General features: G+C 37.0%; 1 pseudogene; it reads left to right on the top strand.

Annotated features, from left to right (window-relative positions):
• Window positions 1–10,728: 10,728 nt before the first annotated feature.
• LOC112829429 (cytochrome c oxidase subunit 1-like) lies at window positions 10,729–12,278 on the top strand (annotated as a pseudogene).
• Window positions 12,279–23,032: the final 10,754 nt, after the last annotated feature.

Below are 23,032 nucleotides of genomic sequence, written 5' to 3'. Positions count from 1 at the left end.
GGCCTGCTTCTCCCTCTACCACTCCCCCTGCTTGTGTTCCTGCTCTCACTGTGTCTCTCTCTGTCAAATAAATAAATAAAATCTTTAATAAAAATAAATAAATAAATAAATAAATAAATCATCTTTCACCCACCTGTGAAGTTGAATTTTATTTTTTAAGATAGATTTCTTTCAAGCTCTTACTAAGCACATTTGATTATATTTGTGCCTTTAATCTGTGTGTCAGTGCTGAAATGAATCATTTGACCTCTTTCAAAGTAATTGACTTTGCAGTGATTTTTAAAAGTTAATAAAACCATGTTACAGATAAGACACTAGTAAAAGAGTCTAGATAGATACTATCTTTAGAAATGAGTTCTTTCAGCAGTACCTTAAAAACAGTAACTTCCATGATGATGAAAAATTAATAGGTGTTTCCTTTTTCATTAAGTAAAGCAAATGAAAGACTTAATTCAGTAGCATGTGCCTTGTGGCTATTTACCTAAAGATGATGATAATAATGACGGTTTCTTGTGAAGGAAGCTTTCCCTGTAGTAATCTTAAAAACTCACTTTTCATTTTTGCCCATTTCTCCTAGTGAACACATATGATAAGCAGTTTGATATATATGTTTTTCTCTACATATCTGTGCATATTGGTATTTCATTAGTTTGTCTTCTCTTTTCCCTTATGAATATAAAAAAACTAGGTGAAGAGACATGCTTTATATAAAACACATTTAACAAATGGTAGTATTTATACCTTATTGAGTAGTGCCCAATTCAATCAATCTCTATGGTCTCTTCAAAAGACAAAATCTATGTTTCTTTTCTTTGGTAAGGTTAAAGTTAGGTGGGCACACTCATACACTGATGGTAGATGTGCAGTTTTGTGTATTTCCCAAGGGCAAATAAAAAATATTTTAACAAAATAATATATACCCTATTAAATTTCCATTAATTTAATCTAAAAACATACTTAGGAAAAGCACAAAGACATTTTTAGAGGATATTATCAAAGCTGTGTATATAATATCAAAGTAAATGTTTAACAATAAAAGATTTATTGATTAAAGTATGGTACAATTTTATTACATGATTATTAAAATCTTGGATTGTAATATGTATTGGCATTGAAATATTTTTGAAATATGGCTAGTTGAAAAGCAAATAACAAGATAACATGTTCAGATGGTACTTGTTTTTAAATCTCTATGCATATGCATGAAAATAATGGAATGACATTTGTCTTTAAGAAGTGGATTATGGATGATTTATGCTATTTTTTCTTTCCTATGTTTTTCCAGTTTTCTGAAATAAACATGTATTATTTTAGAAATTAAGGCAGAAAATACAGCAATGGCACCATTTACCAGTGAAATAATGAGCATGGAAGATGCCTGGAAGAGCTTTATGAATCTCCAGCTTCCTTTCCTCTCCTTTATAAAAACTACCAAGGAATGGTAGGTGGAATGAGAAAAGGTAGGTTAAAGCTATGTCTCCCAATATGTCTGCTAGAAGGGCGCTACCCTTAGTCTCTGATTCCCTCATTCAAGCTAGGCTCCTGAGAAATGCCTCACTGGCTCCATGTCTGTCAAATTCTGTCTATTCCTGGATAGAGATTCTTGTTCCAAGCCTTGCCTGTCTTCCTGCCCTGGTTAATTGGGCTGGTCAATAAAATTCCTTCTACTGCCATTCCAAAAACTGTTAACACTTAAGGAGAACTCTTACAAGAAAACCTTGCTTTCTTTCTTTTTGGATTCTCTTTCCCCACTTTGGAGAGTTAAACACACTAACTGGGCAGAATAAACCTCAGGTCACCAAATTAGCCTTTCCCTGTATTATTAATCAAAGAATCAAGAATATAGAAAAGGAAGAAAGCTTTTTTATAATTCTAACCATAAGAACAGGGAAGAAAGGTGAGCACACACCACATCACACCCCTCAAATTCCCCAGAGGAAAAGTTTTATAACTGTTGGAAATGTGATGAAATTATCAAAGTACCTGAAATCAGGGACTTAAAGTAAATCACACTTACCTTTGTTCTGTGAGAGTATGAAACTCACATTCTCAATCAGGTAGAAGATAAAATTGAGTACTCTTACATCTGTGTAATCAGTAACTTTAACCATTTTAACTATACCATTCATGTGTCACGTCATAAAATCGACACTCACACATCACACGTTGTACTAACTTGGGGAGGAAGTTGTATGTGAAAATCAGGGAATGTGTGTTACTCTTCTGGTCCTCCAAATGGTATTTTCCCACCTCATGTTACTCTTTTCATTACTATGGTGGCTCTTTCAAAGCTGCCTACTTTTAAACTCCCTGATGCATATGCCAGGGTCCCCAAAGGGATTGGAACAAGGACAGTGAATATGATTCCAAGAAATAATTCATTCTATTTGTTAAACCTCTGGTTAAAAAAAAAATCCTAAAACTACATCTTTAAAGTTCCCAGTTTTGGAGTCTGGGGGAAGATGACAAAGTAGGAGGACCCTGAGCTTTCCCTGTCATATGCTTACAACTAGATGTCACCTACATCCAACTCAATAAACTGGAGACTGATCTAAAGTCTATCAGGACGAACTCCACAACTGAATACAGAGAAGAAGCTGCATCTGAAAGGTTAGGAAGGTCAAAAAGAGGGAGGGGGGGCTACCCACACGAGGCAGGAAGTTGTGTGCATAGAGAGGGCAGAAAAACAGGGCCCTTGCTTCAGGGAGCTCACATGGGGAAAACCAATCCCCATAATAGTTTGGCTTTGAAACCCAGAGGGGCTGAATTCCATGAGTTTGTATAAACAGTGGGACTTGGAGCCTGGAGCTTTAAAAGTCAACTGACTCAGCACTTGTGGAGCCAGGAGGGTGAATGTTAGCTGGGTTGCTGCCCTTAGACAGCAGCCTACACAAAGAGGCAACATAAAAAGGGGAGTTTACACAACATTAAGGGGGAAACAGGAGACAGATCTGTTCATACTGATTTCAGAGTGTGTTGGGGACTTCATCAAAAACAAGGGAGCTGGCAGGCACCATTTTCCTCCCCCATACCCCCCCCACCCAGCATAAGCACAGAGACACTGTGGGAGGTGCTTCTGCACAGACACTTGTTACCTAAACTGCCAGCAATGTGCTATGCCCAGGAATTCTCCTGAGGACTCGACCACTCCAAGCCTACTAACCTCCCCACTGAGCTCAGGGCAAATTTAGCTAGTTTATACACCCTGCCTAGCCACTGGGTGTACAGTGACCACTGTGCCCATGCCCAGCCACCATGTTTCACCCAGTTTTGTGCCCCCAGCCAACATCATGCACTGGGACCAGTCATGCCCAGGCACTGCCACATTTGGCACCCAGTCTCAGACCCCTGGGTAATTAATTCTTAAAGAAGAAATAAAAAAATACATGGAAGCAAATGAAAATGAAAACACAAGAGTCCAAAACCTTTGGGATGCAATAAAGTGGTCATAAGAGGGAAGGATATAGCAAACAGCCTTCCTCAAGAAGCAAAAAAAGTCTCAAATACACAGCCTAACATTATACCTAAAGGAACTGGAAAAAGAACAACAAATAAAGTCTAAAGCCAGCAGAAGAAGGGAAATAATTAAGATTAGAGCAGAAATAAATGTTATAGAAATAAAAAAAACACAGTAGAACAGATGAACATTACTAGGAGCTGATTCTTTGAAAGGATGAACTAAATTGATTAACATCTAGACAGACTTATCAAAGAGTAAAGAGAAATGACCCAAATAAATAAAATCACAAAAGAAAGAGGAGAAATAACAAACACCACAGAAATACAAAGAGTAATAAGAGAATATTATGAGCAATTATATGCCAACAAATTGGGCAATCTGGAAGAAATGAATAAATTCCTGAAAAAAAAACTGAAATAGGAAAAAATGGAATACTTGAACAGACCCATGACCAGCAAAGAAATTGAATCAATAATCAAAAATCCCCCAACAAAGAGTCCAGGGTTGGATGGCTTCCCATGGGAATTTTACCAAACATTCAAAGAATTAATACCTATTCTTCTGAAGCTGTTCCAAAAAAATAGAAATGGAAGGAAAACTTCCAAACTCATTCTACAAGATCAGCATTACCTTGATTCCAAATAAGACAAAGACCCTACTAAAAAGGAGACTTATAGGCCAATATCCCTGATGAACACATATGCAAAAAATCTCAACAATATACTAGCTAATCGAATCCAGCAGTACATTAATAGAATTATTCAGCACAATCAAGTGGGATTTCTTCCTGGGCTGCAGGGGTGGTTCAACATCTTTAAGTCAATTAATGTGACATATCACATTAATAAAAGAAAGGATAAGAATCATATGATCCTCTCAATAGATGCAGAAAAAGCATTTGACAAAATACAGCATCTTTTCTTGATAAAAACTCTCTGCTGTGTGGGGATAGAAGGAAAATACCTCAATATCATAAAGGCCATATACGAAAGACCCACAGTGAATATCATCCTCAATGACGAAAAACTGAGAGTTTTCCACCTAAGGTCAGGAACATGATAGGGATGTCCACACTCACCACTGTTGTTCAACATAGTACTGGAATTCCTAGCCTCAGCAATCAGACAACAAAAAGAAATAAAAGACATCCAAATCAGCAAGGAAGAGGTCAAACATTCACTATTTGCAGACGACATGATACTCTATATAGAAAACCCCAAAGACTCTACCAAAAAATTGCTAGAAATGATACATGTATTCAGCAAACTCACAGGATATAAAATGAATGTACAGAAATCTATTGCATTTCTATACACCAATAATGAAGCAACAGAAAGAGAAATAAAGGAATCAATCCCATTTATAATATCACCAAAAACTGTGAGATACCTAGGAATAAACCTAACCAAAGAGATAAAAGATCTGCACAGTGAATTATAGAACACTTATGAAAAAAATTAAAGAAGACACAAAGAAATGGGAAAACATTCCATGCTCATGAAATGGAAGAACAAATATTGTAAAATATCTATACTACCAAAACAGTCTATATATTCAATGCAATCTCTATCAAAACAACACCAGCATTTTTCACAGAAGTAGAATAATTATAAAATTTGTATGAATAAGAAAAGACCCTGAAAACCCAAAGCAATGTTGAAAAAGAGAGGCAAAGTGGGCAGCATCACAATTCCACGTTTCAAACCACATTACACAGCTGTAATCATCAAGATAGTATGGTACTGGCAGAAGAACAGACGCATAGATCAATGGAACAGAATAGAGAACCCAGCAATGGACTCAAAACTGTATGGCCAACTAACCTTTGACAAAGCAGGTAAGGATATCCAAAGGAAAAAAGACAGTCTCTCCAACAAATGCTATTGGGAATATTGGACAGCCACATGAAGAAGAATGAAACTGAACCACTTTCTTACACCATACACAAAAATAAATTCAAAATGGGTGAAAGAACTAAATATAAGACAAGAAACTATCAAAATCCTAGAGGAGAAAACAGGCAGCAACCTCTTTGATCTTGGCCACAGCAACTTCTTACTAGAGACACATCTCCAGAGGCAAGGGAAACAAAAGCAACAATGAGCTATTAGGAGCTCACCAAGATAAAAAGCTTTCACACAGTAAAGAAACAATCAACAAACCTAAAATGCAACCAACAGAATGGGAGAAGATATTTGCAAATGACATATCAGATAAAGGGTTAGTACCCAAATCTGTAAAGAGCTTCTTAAACCCAACACCCCAAAAATAAAGCATCTTGTTAAGAAATGGGTAGAAGAAGGATGCCTGGGTGACTCAGTTGGTTAGACATCCGACTCGATTTCAGTTCAGGTCATGATCTCAGGGTCATGAGATGGAGCCCCATGTCAGGCTCTGCACTCAGTTCAAAGTCTGCTTGAAATTCTCTCTCTCTCTCTCCCCCTCCCCCTCCCCCCATTCATGCTCTCTATCTCTTTCTAAATAAACAAAGTCTTAAAAAAAGAAATGGGCATGTATCATATGACCTCACTGATATGAGGAATTCTTAATCTCAGGAAACAAACTGAGGGTGGCTGGAGTGGTGGGGGGTGGGAGGGATGGGGTGGCTGGCTGATAGACATTGGGGAGGGTATGTGCTATGGTGAGTGCTGTGAATTGTGCAAGACTGTTGAATCACAGATCTGTACTTCTGAAACAAATAATGCAATATATGTTAAAAAAAAAAGAAGATAGCAGGAGGGGAAGAATGAAGGGGGGTAAATCGGAGGGGGAGACGAACCATGAGAAATGATGGACTCTGAAAAACAAACTGAGGGTTCTAGAGGGGAAGGGGGTGGGGGGATGGGTTAGCCTGGTGATGGGTATTAAAGAGGGCACATTCTGCGTGGAGCACTAGGTGTTATGCACAAACAATGACTCATGGAACGCTACTTCAAAAACCAATGATGTAATGTATGGTGATTAACATAACAATAAAAAATAAAAAAAACTAATGATGTAATGTATGGTGAGTAACATAACAATAAAAAAATTTAAAGAAAATAAAACTACAAAGGAAACATTAAAAAAAATGGGCAGAAGACATGAATAGACACTTTTCCAAAGAAGACATACGGATAATTAACAGACACATGAAAAGATATTCAACATAACTTATCACCAGAAAAATACAAATCAAAACCACAATGAGATACCACCTCACACCTGTCAGAATGGTTAAAACTAATAACTCAGGAAATAACAGATGTTCTTGAGGATGCAGAGAAAGGGGAACCCTCTTGCACTGTTGGTGGGAATCAAAGTGGTGCAGCCAAAACAGTATGGAGGTTCCTCAAAAAGTTAAAAATAGAACTACCCTATGACCCAGCAATTGCACTAATTGGTACTTACCCAAAGGATACAAAAATACTGATTTGAAAGGACACATGCCCCCCCACCAATGTCTATGGCAGCATTATCAACAATAGCCAAATTATGGAAAGAACCCAAATGTCCATTGACTAATAAATGGATAAAGAAGATGTGGTATATATAGACAATGGAATATTACTTGGAGATCAAAAAGAATGAAATCTTGCCATTTGCAACAATGTGGATGGAACTAGAGTGTATTATGCTAAGTGAGGTAAGTCAGTAAGAGAAAGACAAATATATGATTTCACTCATAGGTGGAATTTAAGAAACAACATATGAATATGGGGGAAGGGGAGGAAAAATAAAATAAGATAAAAATAGAGAGGGAAGCAAACTATAAGAGACTCAACTATAGAGAACAAACTGAGGGTTGCTGGAGGGGAGGTGGGTGGAGGGATAGGGTAATTGGGTGGTGGAAATTAAAGAGGGCACATGATGTAATGAGAGCTGGGTGTTATACACAACTGATAAATTACTGAACCCTACATCTGAAACTAATGATGTCCTATAAGTTGGCTAATTGAATTTAAACAAAAAATATTTTTTTAATAAATAAGTTAAAGACAAATACTATATAATTTTACTTATATGTGGAATCTAAAAAGCAAAACAAATAAATACACCAAACAGAAATAGACCCATAAATACCAAGAACAAACTGATGTTGTCAGAAGGTGGAGTGGACAAAATGGGTGAAGGGAAGTGGAAAGTACAAGCTCCCAGTTATGGAATAAATAAGTCATGAGGATGAAAGGCATAGCATAAAGAATATAGTCAATGGTATTGTCATAGCATTGTATTGAGACAGATGGTAACTACACTTGTGGTGAGAATAGAGTTGTCCAGTCACTATGTTGTACACTTGAAACTAATGTAACATTGTGTGTCAACAATAATAAAAATAAATTAAAAAAAAAGAAAACCAGAAAAGATTTTAATTGAAGCCAAGATTTGGAGAACCATGTGGTCTGGAGTGGTGTTTATGGTTGGGAGTTACCCAATAGGGACCAGAAAAATAAAGTCCATCAGGCAAAGACAAATTTATATTTACCTGAGGATATTCAAAAGGAAGAAACTTCAAAGAAGATAGGGAAGGGGGAAGAAGGAAAATAGGTCTTACTGATTAATAAGCTAGTAGTTAGACTATCTGTCTTGCCTGAATGAATTGCAGTATGATAAAATAGCCCTTAGTACTTCAGGTGGCAAACCATATTACTTCAGATAGCATGAGCATAGTAGTAAAATAGGATGACTGTAACAAAAATAGTCTTTAGATTATTTACTAAAAGTCTACTTTTGAAAGTATCTTCTTTCAAAAATCTCTTTCAAGGAGACTGAGGTGTTTTAAATGTATTCATAAATCATGAATGCTTACTTTCACAGGTGGTTCCCACCACTCTGTTGGCCATTCCTACCCTGACACTTGAAGCTTCTATAATACCCCATGAAATCACCTTTCCTGGCTATTGATACCTTTCCACTGTCCCTTATGCCTCATTTAAATGGATAGCCAAGATTTTATTTAACAATCATGGCACTGAAGGGGGGGGAGAAATTTCCCTTCTTCATCTCTTACCCATCTTCTGTTTTATTCCAAGGCCACAACGCAAAAGCACCTCATGCTTTCTGTTTCTAGTCTATTTTGAGAACTTGAATGTAGCTTTTCCATTTTATTTAGTCCTTGAGTCAGTTATAAACCATCTGGCCCTAAAGATCTGCCACAGTTTCCTAGGACAGGACCAGAAGTCATCACCATCACATGGCCCTCACTGGCACCCACATTATTTGCACTTACCATAATTCTTTACCTACTACCCCCACCAGGCTTCTAAACCAAGTATGAATATCTTGACTCTTATTTTTTCAAAGTAAGTCAGTGTCTTTACTATTAAATGGACATTTTGAAAGAGTACAAGAGGTCACCCTTATTTTCTTATGTGTGTTCTTAGTTTGAGGAGGCATCTGTTAGTCCCAACTCATCCAGTTGTTGTCGCACATGACCATTGTTGGCCTTTTGAACAATTTCAAAAATCCTTAACCCTGTAACACCAAATATAATAACAATAGCTGTAACCATAAAATTCAGACTGCCCCCTTCCACTTTGGAGTACCCCAAACAACACAAGAATTTCCATTATTTTCAGGATTAATTCCACTAATATGACAAAAATAGCACCAATATTTGTCCTATACCAAAACTCACCTCCTAGTAACTCAAACTTACTACTAACCATAGTCATTGCATCAATCCTAACCAGAGGATGAGGAGGACTAAATCAAGCTCAATTATGGAAAATCTTAGTTTACTCATCAATCACCCATATAGCATGAATAAAAGCTATTATAATCTATAATACCACTATAATAATCTTAAACCTATTAACCTATATCATAATAATACTCACAACATTTATACTATTTATACATAATCTATCCAGCACAGCAGTATCACGATCATATATATGAAATAAAATACTCTTAATTACCACAATATCCTTACCACAATGTTATCATTGGGAAGCCTCCCACCTGTCTCAGGGTTCCTATCCAAATGAATGATCATTCAAGAATTAACAAAAATGATTTCATTATGTTGGTGGGAGTGCAAACTTGTACAGCCAATCTGGAAAACAGTATGGAGGTTCCTCAAAAAGTTAACATTAGAACTACTATACAATCCAGCAATTGCACTACTAGGTATTTACCCAAAAGATACAAAAATACTGATTCAAAGGGATACATGCACCCCGATGTTTAGCAGCATTATCAATAATAGCCAAATTATTGAACGAGCCCAAATACCAAATACCCATCAACTGATGAATGGATAAAGAAGATGTAGCATATATATATTACTGAGCCATAAAAAAGAATGAAATCTTGCCATTTGCAATGATGTGAATGAAGCTAGAGAATATTATGCTAAGTGAAATAAGTCAGTCAGAGAAAGACATATACCATAGGATTTCACTCATATGTAGCATTTAAGAAAAAAAAATGAACATGGGTGGAGATAAGAGAAGCAAATCAAGAAATAGACCCTTAACCATAGAGAACAAACTGATGGAGGGGAGGTGGATGGGAGTGGGGGTGGGATGGGTTAAATAGGTGATGGGTATTAAGGAGGGCACATGTGATGAGCACCGGCTGTTGTATGTAAGTGTTGAATCACTAAGTTCTACACCTGAAGCTAATAATACATTGTATGTTAACTAACTGGAGTTTAAATTAAAAACTTGAAGAAAAAAGAAACTAAAAAAAATGATTTCATTATTATAACAACACTAATAGCCATTAGAGCACTACTCAACTTCTACATGATTAGTTTGTTCTACGTTATTAACCATATTCCCCTCAATAAGACAAAAATAAAATGATAGTTTGAAAACATAGAGCAATTAATTTATAACCATTAATTGTAACCTCAGCAATAACACTCTCACTAACATCAGTACTATCAATCTAGACTAGGAATTTAGGTTAAAAAGACCAAGGGCCTTCAAAACCCTAAGCAAGAGTAATTCACTTAATTCCTGAAAAAGATAAGGATTGCAAGACTCTATCCTACATCAACTGAATACAAATCAAACACTTTAATTAAGCTAAATCCTTACTAGATTGGTGGGTTTCTACCCCATGAAATTTTAGTTAACAACTAAAAACTCTGATGAACTGGCTTCAATCTACTTCTCCAGCAGTCTAGGGGAAAAAAGGAAGGAGAAACCCTGGCAGAATTGAAGCAGCTTCATTGAATTTTCAATTCAATATAATTATTCAGTACAGAGATTGGCAAAAAGAGGCTTAACCTTTTATTTTAGAGTTATAGTCTAATGTTTTCCTCAGCCATTTTACCTATGTTCATAAAACACTGATTATTTTTCACAATTTATAAAGATATTGGCAACCTGTATCTTCTATTCGGTACATGAGCTGGAATAGTGGGAACCACCCTAAGCCTTCTAATCCATGACAAACTAGGTCAGTCTGGGGCTTTACTGGAAGATGACAACATTCATAATCTAATTGTGACTGCCCACACACATTCATGATAATTTTCTTTATACTAATGTCTATTATAATTGGAGGCTTTGAAAACTGACTAGTACCACTAATAGTTGGAGCACCTGATATAGCATTTCTCTGAATAAACAATATAAGCTTCTAACTATTACTACCATCATTTCTACTCTTACAACATCCATAGTTAAAACAGACAGGAACCAGTCGGACTGTATTTCCTGGCAATCAACACACACAGGAGCATCAGTAGATCTAATTTTTTCCTTCACTTAGCAGGTGTATCCTCAATTTTGGGGCTATCAACTTCATTACTATATCAACATGAAGCCCCCTGCTATATCCCAATACCAAACACTTTTATTCATTTGATCTGTCCTAATTATAGTTGTTCTTCTACTTTTGTCACTTCCAGTTTTAACATCTAGAATTGCTATGCTACGAACAGACCACAACCTAAATACTGCATTCTTTGACCCTGCAGGAGGAGGAGACACATTCTACAATATCTATATTGATTCTTCAGACACCCTGAAATATATATCCTAATTTTACCTGGTTTTGGAATGATCCACATATTGTCATCTATTATTCAGGAGGAAAAAAAAAAGAAACTTGTGCATGTATAGTAATAGTTTGAGCCATAATATCCATCGGATTCCTAGGTTTAATTGCATGAGCTCACCATATATTTACTGTAGGCAAATTGACACATGACACATTTACTGTAGGATATTGACATATGAGCATACCTTACATCAGCCACAGTAATTATTGCTATCCCAACAGGAGTAAAAGTATTTAGCTGACTAACTACCTTTCATGGAGGCAATGTCAAATGATCACCAGCCATACAATGAGCACTGGGTTTTATCTTTTTAGTCACAGTGGTGGATCTAACAGGAATTGTATTGGCTAATTCATCCCTCGATATTGTCCTCCATGACACATATTATATATAGTAGCACACTTCCACAATGTCTTATCAATAGAAGCAGTATTCGCTATTATTGGAGATTTCATTCATTGATTCCCTCTATTTTCAGGCTGCACACTAAATTCTACTTGAGGAAAAATTCACTTCACAATTATGTTTGTTGAGGTTAATATAACCTTCTTCCCATAACACTCTCTTGGCTAATCAAGAATACCTTGATGCTATTCCAATTATCCAGATGTGTACACAACATGAAATACCATCTCACCTATAGGCTCATTCATCACATCAACAGCAGTAATATTAATAATTTTTATATTTTGAGAAGGCTTTGCATCCAAACAAGAAGTAGCAATGGTAGAAGTGATTAATACCAAACTCAAATGACTGCACTGATTCCCTCCTCCATATCGGATATTTGAAGAATCCACTTATGTAAATTTAAAATAAGAAAAGAAGGAGTCAAACCCTCTCAAACTGGTTTCAAGCCAACACCATAAACATATGTCTTTCTCAATAATGAGATATTAGTAAAAATTACAAACCTTTATCAAAGTTAAATTATAGGTTGAAGTCCTTTACATCTCTATGGCATACCCCTTTAAATTAGGTTTCCAAGAATCAACATCTCCAATCATAAAAGAACACTTACATTTTCATCATAACATGTTGATATTCATCTTAATCAGTTCTTTAGTCCTTTTTATTATTTCATTAACACTAACAACTAAATTAATTTATACAAGTATAATGGATGCACAAGAAGTAGAAACTATCCTAACAGCCATTACCCTAGTCCGAATTGCTCTCTCATCACTATGAATTCTTTCTGTAACAGATTGTTACAGAACCTGAACTGGATCGCCCAGTGGAAGAACCAAGCAGCACTCCGAGATCTTGGAGGATAGGAGTTTTATTTAACGCCATTGGGCTCAGAGGAGAGTGATCCCCAAAGGTCTGATCCCTGAGTACAAACAAAGGGGGGAATTTACACACTTCTACTTCCACATACTGGGTACTCTTGGCGCATGCGCTAAGTGTGGCAGGGAGAGGATCCCAGATTGGTGCCCATGGGAAGCAGAACAGAGAGAAGAACCCAGAAGAGCCCCAGGGCAGGGCTGACTTGGTCGGCCATCTTAGGACACAGACTTTTCCTTATCAAGATGAGATCAATAAGCCCTTATTAATAATAAAAACCATGGGTCATCAATGATACTGAAGCTATGAATACACAGACATGAAGACCTCAATTTTGACTCTTATATAATTCCCATGCAAGAACTAAAACTAGGGGAGCTATGACTATTAAAAGTTGATAACCAAGGGGCGCCTGGGTGGCTCAGTTGGTTAAGTGACTGCCTTCGGCTCAGGTCATGATCCTGGAGTCCCTGGATCGAGTCCCACATCGGGCTCCTTGCTCAGCAGGGAGTCTGCTTCTCCCTCTGACCCTTCCCCTTCTCATGTGCTCTCTCTCTCTCTCTCATTCTCGCTCTCTCAAATAAATGAATAAATAAAATCTTAAAAAAAAGTTGATAACCAAGTTGTCTTACCTGTAGAAATAATAACCTGAGTATTAATTTCATCAGAAGTCTTACACTCATGAGCTGTTCCCTTCCTAGGCCTGAAAACAGACCCCATTCTTGGAAAACTGAATCAAACAACCTTACTAGCTACATGACCAGACTATATTATGGATAATGCTCAGAAATTTATGGGTCAAATTATAGTTTTTTGCCAATTGTTCCTGAATGAAATACTTAAAAAAATAATCTGCATCCATAATGTAATATCATTGAGAAGCTATAAAACATTTACTTTTTAAGTTAAAGACTGAGAATTTAAAACTCTTTAATGGAATGCCACAACTAGATAACATCAACTTGATTTATTACTATTATATCAATAACTATAGTACTATTCATTATATTTCAACTAAAGTTCTCAAAATATACTTATCCATGACCTTGAAATAAAATCAACTAAAATACTGAAATACCATATCCTTTGAGAGAAAAAAATGAACAGGATGAAGCAGAGGAAAGATGGCGGAGGAGTAGGGGACCCTATTTCAACTGGTCCCCGGAATTGAGCTGGATATCTACCAGACCACTCTGAGCACCCACGAAACCAGCCTGAGATGTAAGAAGATCTGGATCTCTACAAACAGAATATCACAGGCGGTTGGTTTCAAGGTACAAGCAGGGAGCTGTGATTCTGCGGGCAGATATGGGAGGATAAATGGCAGCGGGAGGGTGCCTGGCTGTGGGGATCCTACACCGCTGGTGAGCAACAGCCTCACTCGCTGGGGACAGGGCACAGACTTGCAGACCAGTAGTGGCAGGGAAAGGACTTTAGGGCAGCCCCCAGGGCGGAAACCCAGAGCAGCAGAGTTGCCTGCGTGAACTGGGAGCGGCTGGACGTTTTAGAAGCACAAAGGGCAGTGATGTGCCCCAATCTGGAGGCAGGACTGGGGGCACTGCGGGGGGTGCACAACCCAGGATGCTGCAGTTTATAGCAGCACAGACAGAAATAGAGACAGTGTGGCCTGGAGAGCTCACTGAAGAACAGACTGCGGTCTCTCTGCTCTGAGGCAGATGGCTGAAAACGGTTTTTTCTGCTCTGACTCTCTGAAGAGACGTGGAAAGCCGCCAGGGAAGGCTGCAAAGAACAAAAGCCCCAAAAACTGATTCCCGCTGAGCCCATTCCCCTCCACAGGGGGCAGAGCAACTCCGCCCGAACAGGGTTCCCTGAGTAACATTGTGGCAGAATCCTCCCCCAGAAGACAGGCTGGGAGAACAAGAGGCCAGCAACCCTAAGGTCCCAAGAAAACAGGTGCATCTTGCTTGGGCTCTGGGCAATAATTTGGACTCTATACATTCCCTCAAACACCCATCAACAGAATGACTAGGAGGAGGAACCCCCAAAATAGAAAAGACTCAGAGATTATGACTTATGCTGCAGATTTACAAATGGATGCAGATATAACCAAGATGTAGGAGATGGAATTCAGGCTAGCAATTGTGAAGACAATGGCTAGAAAGGAGAAATCAATTAATGGCAACATAAAGTCTCTAACGGCAGAAATGAAAACTGAATTGGCAGAACTTAAAAATGCTATCAGTGAGATCCAATCCAATCTAGATAATCTAACAGCTAGGGTAAGTGAGGCAGAAGAACGAATAAGCGACCTGGAAGACAATATAATAGATAAAAATGGAAAAGAGGAGGCCAGAGAAAAACAACTCAGAATTCATGAAAATAGAATCAGAGAAATAAGTGACACCATGAAGTATTCCAGTGTCAGAATAATTGGAATCCCGGAGGGAGTGGAGAGAGAGAGGACTACAAGATGTATTTGAGCAAACTGTAGCTAAGAACTTCCCCAATCAGGGGAATGAAACAAACATTCACGTCCTAGAGGCAGAGAGGACCCCTCGCAAGATCAAGGAAAACAGGCCAACACCCAGGAATGTAAGAGTAAAAGTTGCAAATCTTAGAACCAAGGAAACCATCTTAAGGGCAGTTTGGGGCAAGAGATTCCTTACGTATAGAGGGAGGAACATCAGAATAACGTCAGACTTCTGCACAGAGATCTGGCAAGCCAGAAATGCCTGGCAAGACATATTCAGGGTACTAAATGAGAAGAACATGCAGCCAAGAATACTTTATCCGGCAAGGCTGTCATTTCGAATGGATGGAGAGATGCAGAACTTCCAAGACCGGCAGAAACTGAAAGAATATGTGACCACTAAGCCAGCCCTACAAGAAATATTAAGGGGGGGGTTCCATAAAAGGAGAAAGACCCCAAGAGTGATATACAACAGAAATTTACAGAAACAATCTATGAAAACAACATCTTCACAGGCAAAATGATGATAATTAATTCATATCTTTCAATAATCACTCTCAACGTGAATGGCCTAAATGCTCCCATAAAATGGCACAGCGTTGCAGATTGGATAAAAAAACAGGACCCATCCATACGCTGCCTACAAGAGACTCATTTTGAACCTAAAGATACATACAATCTGAAAGTGAAGGGATGGATATCCATGTTCCATGCCAGCAGACCTCAAAAGAAAGCTGGGGTAGCAATTCTTATATCAGACAAATTAGATTTTAAGCTAAAGTCTGTAATTAGAGACACAGAAGGACACTATATCATTCTTAAAGAGTCTATCCAACAAGAATATCTAACAATTGTAAATATCTATGCCCCCTACATGGGAGCAGCCATTTACATAAACCAACTGTTGACCAAAATAAAGAGTCATATTGATAACAATATGTTAATTGTAGGAGGCCTCAATACTCCACTCTCAGCAATGGACAGACCATCTAAGCAGAAAATCAACAAGGGAACAAGATCTTTGAATGATACACTGGACCAGATGGACCTCATAGATATTTACAGAACATTCCACCCTAAAACAACAGAATACTCATTCTTCTCGAGTGCACATGGAACTTTGTCCAGAATAGACCACATACTGGGTCACAAATTAGGTCTCAACCGATACCAAAAGATTGAGATTATTCCCTGCATATTCTCAGACCACAGTGCTTTAAAACTGGAACTCAAGCACAAGAAAAAAATTGGCAGAAATTGAAACACTTGGAAGGTAAAGACCACTCTGCTCAAGAATGTTTGGGTCAACCAGGAAATCAAAGAAGAACGTAAACAATTCATGGAAATCAATGAGAATGAAAACACATTGGTCCAAAACCTCTGGGATACTGCAAAGGCAGTCCTAAGGGGGAAATACATAGCCATCCAAGCCTCACTCAAAAAAATAGAAAAATCCAGAATTAACCAACTAATTCTACATCTTAAATAACTAGAGAAAAAGCAAAAAATGATGCCTAAGTCGCGCATTAGAAGAGAAATAATTAATATTAGAACAGAGATCAATGAATTAGAAACCAGAAACACAGTAGATCGGATCAATGAAGCTAGAAGTTGGTTCTTTGAAAGAATTAATAAGATCGATAAACCACTGGCCAGCCTTAACCAAAAGAAAAGAGAAAGAACCCAAATTAATAAAATTATGAACGAAAGGGGAGAGATCACGACTAACACCAAGGAAATAGAAATGATTATTAGAAATTATTATCAACAACTATATGCCAACAAACTGAGCAATCTGGATGAAATGGAGGCCTTCCTGAAAACCTATAAGCTGCCAAGACTGAAAGAGGAAGAAATTGACAACCTGAATAGGCCAATAACCAGGAACGAGAATGAAGCAGTGATCAAAAACTTCCCAAAAAACAAGAGTCCAGGCCCTGATGGATTCCCTGGGGAATTCTACCAAACATTCAAAGAAGAAATAATACCTATTCTACTGAGGCTGTTTCAAAAAATAGAAACAGAAAGAAAACTTCCAAACTCATTCTATGAGGCCAGCATTACCTTAATCCCCAAACCAGGCAAAGACCCCATCAAAAAGGAGAATTTCAGACTGATATTCCTGATGAATATGGATTCCAAAATCCTCAACAAAATCCTAGCTAATAAGATCCAACAATACATTAAAAGGATCATCCACCACGACCAAGTGGGATTCATCCACAGGACACAAGGGTGGTTCAACATTTGCAAACAAATCAATGTGATAGAACACATTAATAAGAGGAGGGAAAAGAACCATATGGTCCTCTCAACTGATGGAGAAAAAGCATTTGACAAAATACAACATCCTTTCCTGATTAACACTCTTCAGAGTACAGGGATAGAGGGAACATTCCTCAAGTTCATAAAATCCATCTATGAAAAACCCACAGCAAATATCATCCTCAATGGGGAAAAGCTGAGAGCCTTTCCCTTAAGATCAGGAACACGTCAAGGATGCCCACTGTCACCACTATTATTCAACATAGTACTAGAAGTCCTAGCAACAGCAATCAGACAACAAAAAGAAATAAAAGGTATTCAAATTGGCAAAGAAGAAATCAAATTATCTCTTTTCGCAGACGACATGATACGTTATGTGGAAAACCCAAAAGACTCCACCCCCAAATTACTAGAACTCATATAACAATTAAGTAATGTGGCAGGATACAAAATCAATGCACAGAAATCAGTTGCTTTCTTATACACTAACAACGCAACTGTAGAAAGAGAAATTAGAGAAATGATTCCATTTACAATAGCACCAAAAACCAACAGATACCTCGGAATAAACCTAACCAAAGAGGTAAAGGATCTATACTCTAGGACATACAGAACACTCATGAAAGAAATTGAAGAAGACACAAAAAGATGGAAAAACATTCCATGCTCATGGATTGGAAGAATAAACATTGTTAAAATGTCTATTCTACCCAGAGCAATCTATAACTTCAAGACCATCCTGATCAAAATTCCAATGACATTTTTCAAAGTGCTGGAATAAACAATCCTAAAATTTGTATGGAATCAGAAAAGACCCTGAATCTCCAAGGGAATGTTGAAAAAGAAAAAAAAACCTGAGGGCATCACATTGCCCGATTTCAAGCTCTATTACAAAACTGTGATCACCAAGACAGCATGGTACTGGCACAAAAACAGACATATAGACCAATGGAACAGAATAGAGAACCCAGATATGGACCCTCAACTCTATAGTCAAATAATCTTTGACAAGGCAGGAAAAAACATGCAATGGAAAAAAGACAGTGTCTTCAATAAATGGTGCTGGGAAAATTGGACAGCCACATGCAGAAGAATGAAACTCGACCATTCTCTAACACCATTCACAATGATAAACTCAAAGTGGATGAAAGACCTCAATGTGAGACAGGAATCCATCAAAATCCTAGAGGAGCACATAGGCAGTAACTCCTTTGACCTCGCCCACAGCAACTTCTTTCAAGATACATCTCCAAAAGCTAGTGAAACAAAAGCAAAAATGATCTTCTGGGACTTCATCAAGATAAAAAACCTCTGCACAGCAAAGGAAACAGTCAACAAAACAAAGAGGCAACCCACAGAATGGGAGAAGATATTTGCAAATGACACTACAGATAAAGGGCTGGTATCCACGATCTATAAAGAACTTCTCAAACTCAACACCCAAAAAACAAATAATCAAGTCAAAAAGTGGGCAGAAGATATGAAAAGACACTTCTCCAAAGAAGACATACAAATGGCCTACAGACACATGAGAAAATGTTCATCATCATTAGTCATCAGAGAAATTCAAATCAAAACCACATTGAGATACCACTTTACACCAGTTAGAATGGCAAAAATGGACAGGGCAAGAAACAACAAATGTTGGAGAGGTTGTGGAGAAAGGGGAATCCTCTTACACTTTTGGAGGGAATGCAAGTTGGTACAGCCACTTTGGAAAACAGTGTGGAGTTTCCTCAAAAATTTAAAAATAGAGTTACCCCATGACCCAGCAATTGCACTCCTGGGTATTTACCCCAAAGACACAGATGTAGTGAAAAGAAGGTCCATTTGCACCCCAATGTTCATATCAGCAATGTCCACAATAGCCAAACTGTGGAAAGAGCCGACATGCCCTTCAATAGATGAATGGATAAAGAAGATGTGGTCCATATATACAATGGAATATGACTCAGCCATCAGAAAGGAAGAATACCCAACTTTTACATCAACATGGATGGGACTGGCGGAGATTATGCTAAGTGAAATAAGTCAGGCAGAGAAAGTCAATTATCATATGGTTTCCCTTATTTGTGGAACATAAGGAATAGCATGGAGGACATTAGGAGAAGGAAGGGAAAAATTGGGGGGGGGATTGGAGGGAGAGATGAACCATGACAGACTATGGACTCCGAGAAACAAATAGGGTTTCAGAGGGGAGGGGGGAGGGGGGATTGGTTAGCCCGGTGTTGGGTATTAAGGAAGACACATACTGCATGGAGCACTGGGTGTTATAAGAAAACAATGAATCGTGGATCAGCACATCAAAAACTAATGATGTATTGTATGCTGACTAACATAACATGATAAAATTTTTTAAAAAATGAACAAAAATCTGTTTGCCTCTTTCACAACAGTAATAAGACTACCTATTGTGAATGTAATTACTATATTTCCAAGCATCTATTCCCTATATCTAATTGACTAATTAATAATTGTCTAATCTCCATACAATTGTTAATTCAACTGACATCAAACAAATAATAGCTATTTATAATTACAAAGGATAAACCTGAACCCTAATACTCATATTATTTCTTTTAATTTTTATTTCTTTTTTTTTTTTTGTTTTTTACTCATTTTACTTATCAGCCCAACAAACCTTTTAGGCCTACTACCACTTAGCCTATGAATGAACTCCAAAAGGACTCGAATGAACCAAATATGATAATTAGTTTAAATTAAAACTAATGATTTCCACTCAAATTATGCTTAATGTCACAATTATCAAATGTCCCTAGTCTACATCAATATTTTTCTAACATTGTTTTCCTTATAAAACTATTAATTTATCAATCCCATTTAATAATCATCTTTATTATGTCTAGAGTGCATAATAGTATCACTACTTATTATAGTGATCATAACAATTATAAATATCAACTTCACACTAGCTAGCATGGTGCCTATCATCCTATTAGTGTTTGCAGCCTGTGAAGCCACACTGCGATTATCCCTGCTAATAATAATAGTACCCAACATTTACAGAAATATGTACAAAATCTCAGCCTCCTACAATGTTAAAAATTATTATTCCAACTGTCATACTAGTACCACTAACATGATTATCAAAAACTAACACAATTTGAATCAACACAACTCATAGATTATTTTAATTAGCCTTATTGTTCTATCATACCAAAACCAACCTAATGACAACAGACTCAACTTTTCATTTCTTTTCTGATTCCTTATTCCTTACCTCTTCTGGTACTAACAACATGACTTCTTTCACTAATACTTATAGCCAACCAGTTCCACTTACCAAAAGAAAACCCAGCTCAAAAAAAATTCTGTATATTACAATGTTAATCTTACTACAATTGTTCCTAATTCAACTTTTACTGCCACAGAACTAATTTTGTTTTACATTTTATTTGAAGCTATACTAGCAGCAACTCTAATCATTATTACCCAATGAAAAAACAAATTTGGAAAAATTAAATGCAGTGCTCCATTTCCTATTTTACACACTAGTATGGTCACTACCACTTCTACTTGCACTGAGATATGTTCAAAATCTTACATGTTCTTTAAATTTCATAATAGTACAATACTGAGCCCGACTAGTATCCAACTCTTGGTCTAACATTTACCTATGACTGGCATATATAATAGCATTTATAGTAAAAAATACCCCTCTACAGACTACACCTCTGACTACCAAAAGCACATGTAGAAGCACCTATTGCCATCTCAATAGTACTCACAGCTATACTACTGAAATTAAGTAGATATGGAATATTATAACAATACTGTACCCTTTAACAAACCACATAGTATGTCCTTTCCTCATATTATCATTATGAGGAATAATTATAACAAATTCTATTTGCTTATATCACACAAACTTAAAATCTCTCATTGCATACTCATCTGTCAGTCATATAGCCTATGTAATCCTAACTATTCTCATTCAAACACCATGAAGCTACATGGGACCTACAGCTCTAATAATCACCCACAGCCTTACATCATCAATACTATTCTGTCTAGAAAATTCAAAATATGAATGAGTACATAGTCAAACTATAATTCTAGCCCATGGAATACAAAGGTTTCTTCAACTAATGGCCGCCTGATGATTCCTAGCAAGTTTTACTAATCTAGCATTATTCCCAACAATTAACCTAATCAGAGAAATATTTGTAATAATATCTTTATTCTCATGATCCAACATTACCATTATCTTAATAGGGATTAACATTATCTTCTTGTACTTTTTATATACTAATTATAACCCAATGAAGCAAATGCACATATTACATTAATAATATCAAACCATCCTTTACCTGAGAAAATACCCTAATAACCTTACACATCTTGCCTCTTTTACTTTTATCACTTAACCTTAAAATAATTTCAAGGTCTATTTACTGTAAATATAGTTTAATAAAAACATTAGGTTGTGAATCTAATAATAGAAATTCAAAATTTCTTATTTACCAAAAAAGTATGCAAGAACTGCTAATTCACAAGAAACAGACTCTTAATTAGGCCAGCATTACCCTGATCCCAAAATCAGACAAAGACCCCATCAAAAAAGAGAATTACAGACCAATATCCGTGATGAACACGGATGCCAAAATACTCAACAAGATCCAACAGTCCATTAAAAGGACTATACACCACGACCAGGTGGGGTGTATTCCTGGGATATAAGGGTTGTTCAACATTCGCAAATCAATCAACATGATAGAGCAGATTAAAAAAAGAGACAAGAACCATATGATCCTCTCACTGATGCAGAAAAAGCGTTTGACAAAATACAGCATCCTTTCCTGATTAAAACTCTTCAAAATATAAGGATAGAGGGAACATACCTCAATATCATAAAAGTCATCTATGAAAAGCCCACAGTGACTATCATTCTTAATGGGGGAAAAACAGAGTTTTTCCCTTAAGGTCAGGAACATGACAGGGATGACCACTCTCATCATTATTGTTCAACATAGTACTAGAGTCCTAGCAACAGCAATCAGACAACAAAAAGAAATAAAATGCATTCAAATTGGCAAAGAAGAAGTCAAACTCTCTCTTTTCACAGATGACATGATACTTTATGTAGAAAACCCAAACGACTCCCCCCAAATTACTAGAACTCGGAAAGCAATTCAGCAATGTGGCAGGATATAAAATCAATGCACAGAAATTAGCTGCATTTCTATACACTAACAATGTGACTGAAGAAAGAGAAATTAAGGAATTGATTCCATTTACAACAGCACCAAAAACCATAAGATACCTTGGAATAAACATAAGCAAAGAGGTAAAGGATATATACTCTAGAAACTACAGAACACTTATGAAAGTAATTGAGGAAGACACAAAGAGATGGAAAAACATTCCATACTCATGGATTGGAAGAATAAACATAGTGAAAATGTCTATGCTGCCCAGAGCAATCTACACTTTCAATGCAATCCCTATCAAAATATGATTGACATTTTTCACAGAGCTGGAACAAACAATCCTAAAATTTGTATGGAACCAGGAAAGACCCCGAATTGCCAGGTTGTTGAAAAAGAAAACCAAAGCTGGGGGCATCAAA

Source organism: Callorhinus ursinus, unplaced genomic scaffold, assembly GCF_003265705.2.
Source record: "Callorhinus ursinus isolate GAN/ISIS: 27379988/994484 unplaced genomic scaffold, GSC_fseal_2.0 scaffold40, whole genome shotgun sequence".
Classification (NCBI taxonomy): Eukaryota; Metazoa; Chordata; class Mammalia; order Carnivora; family Otariidae; genus Callorhinus; species Callorhinus ursinus.
The sequence above is the reverse complement of the archived record's forward strand: the minus strand, read 5'-3'. Positions and strand labels throughout refer to the sequence as shown.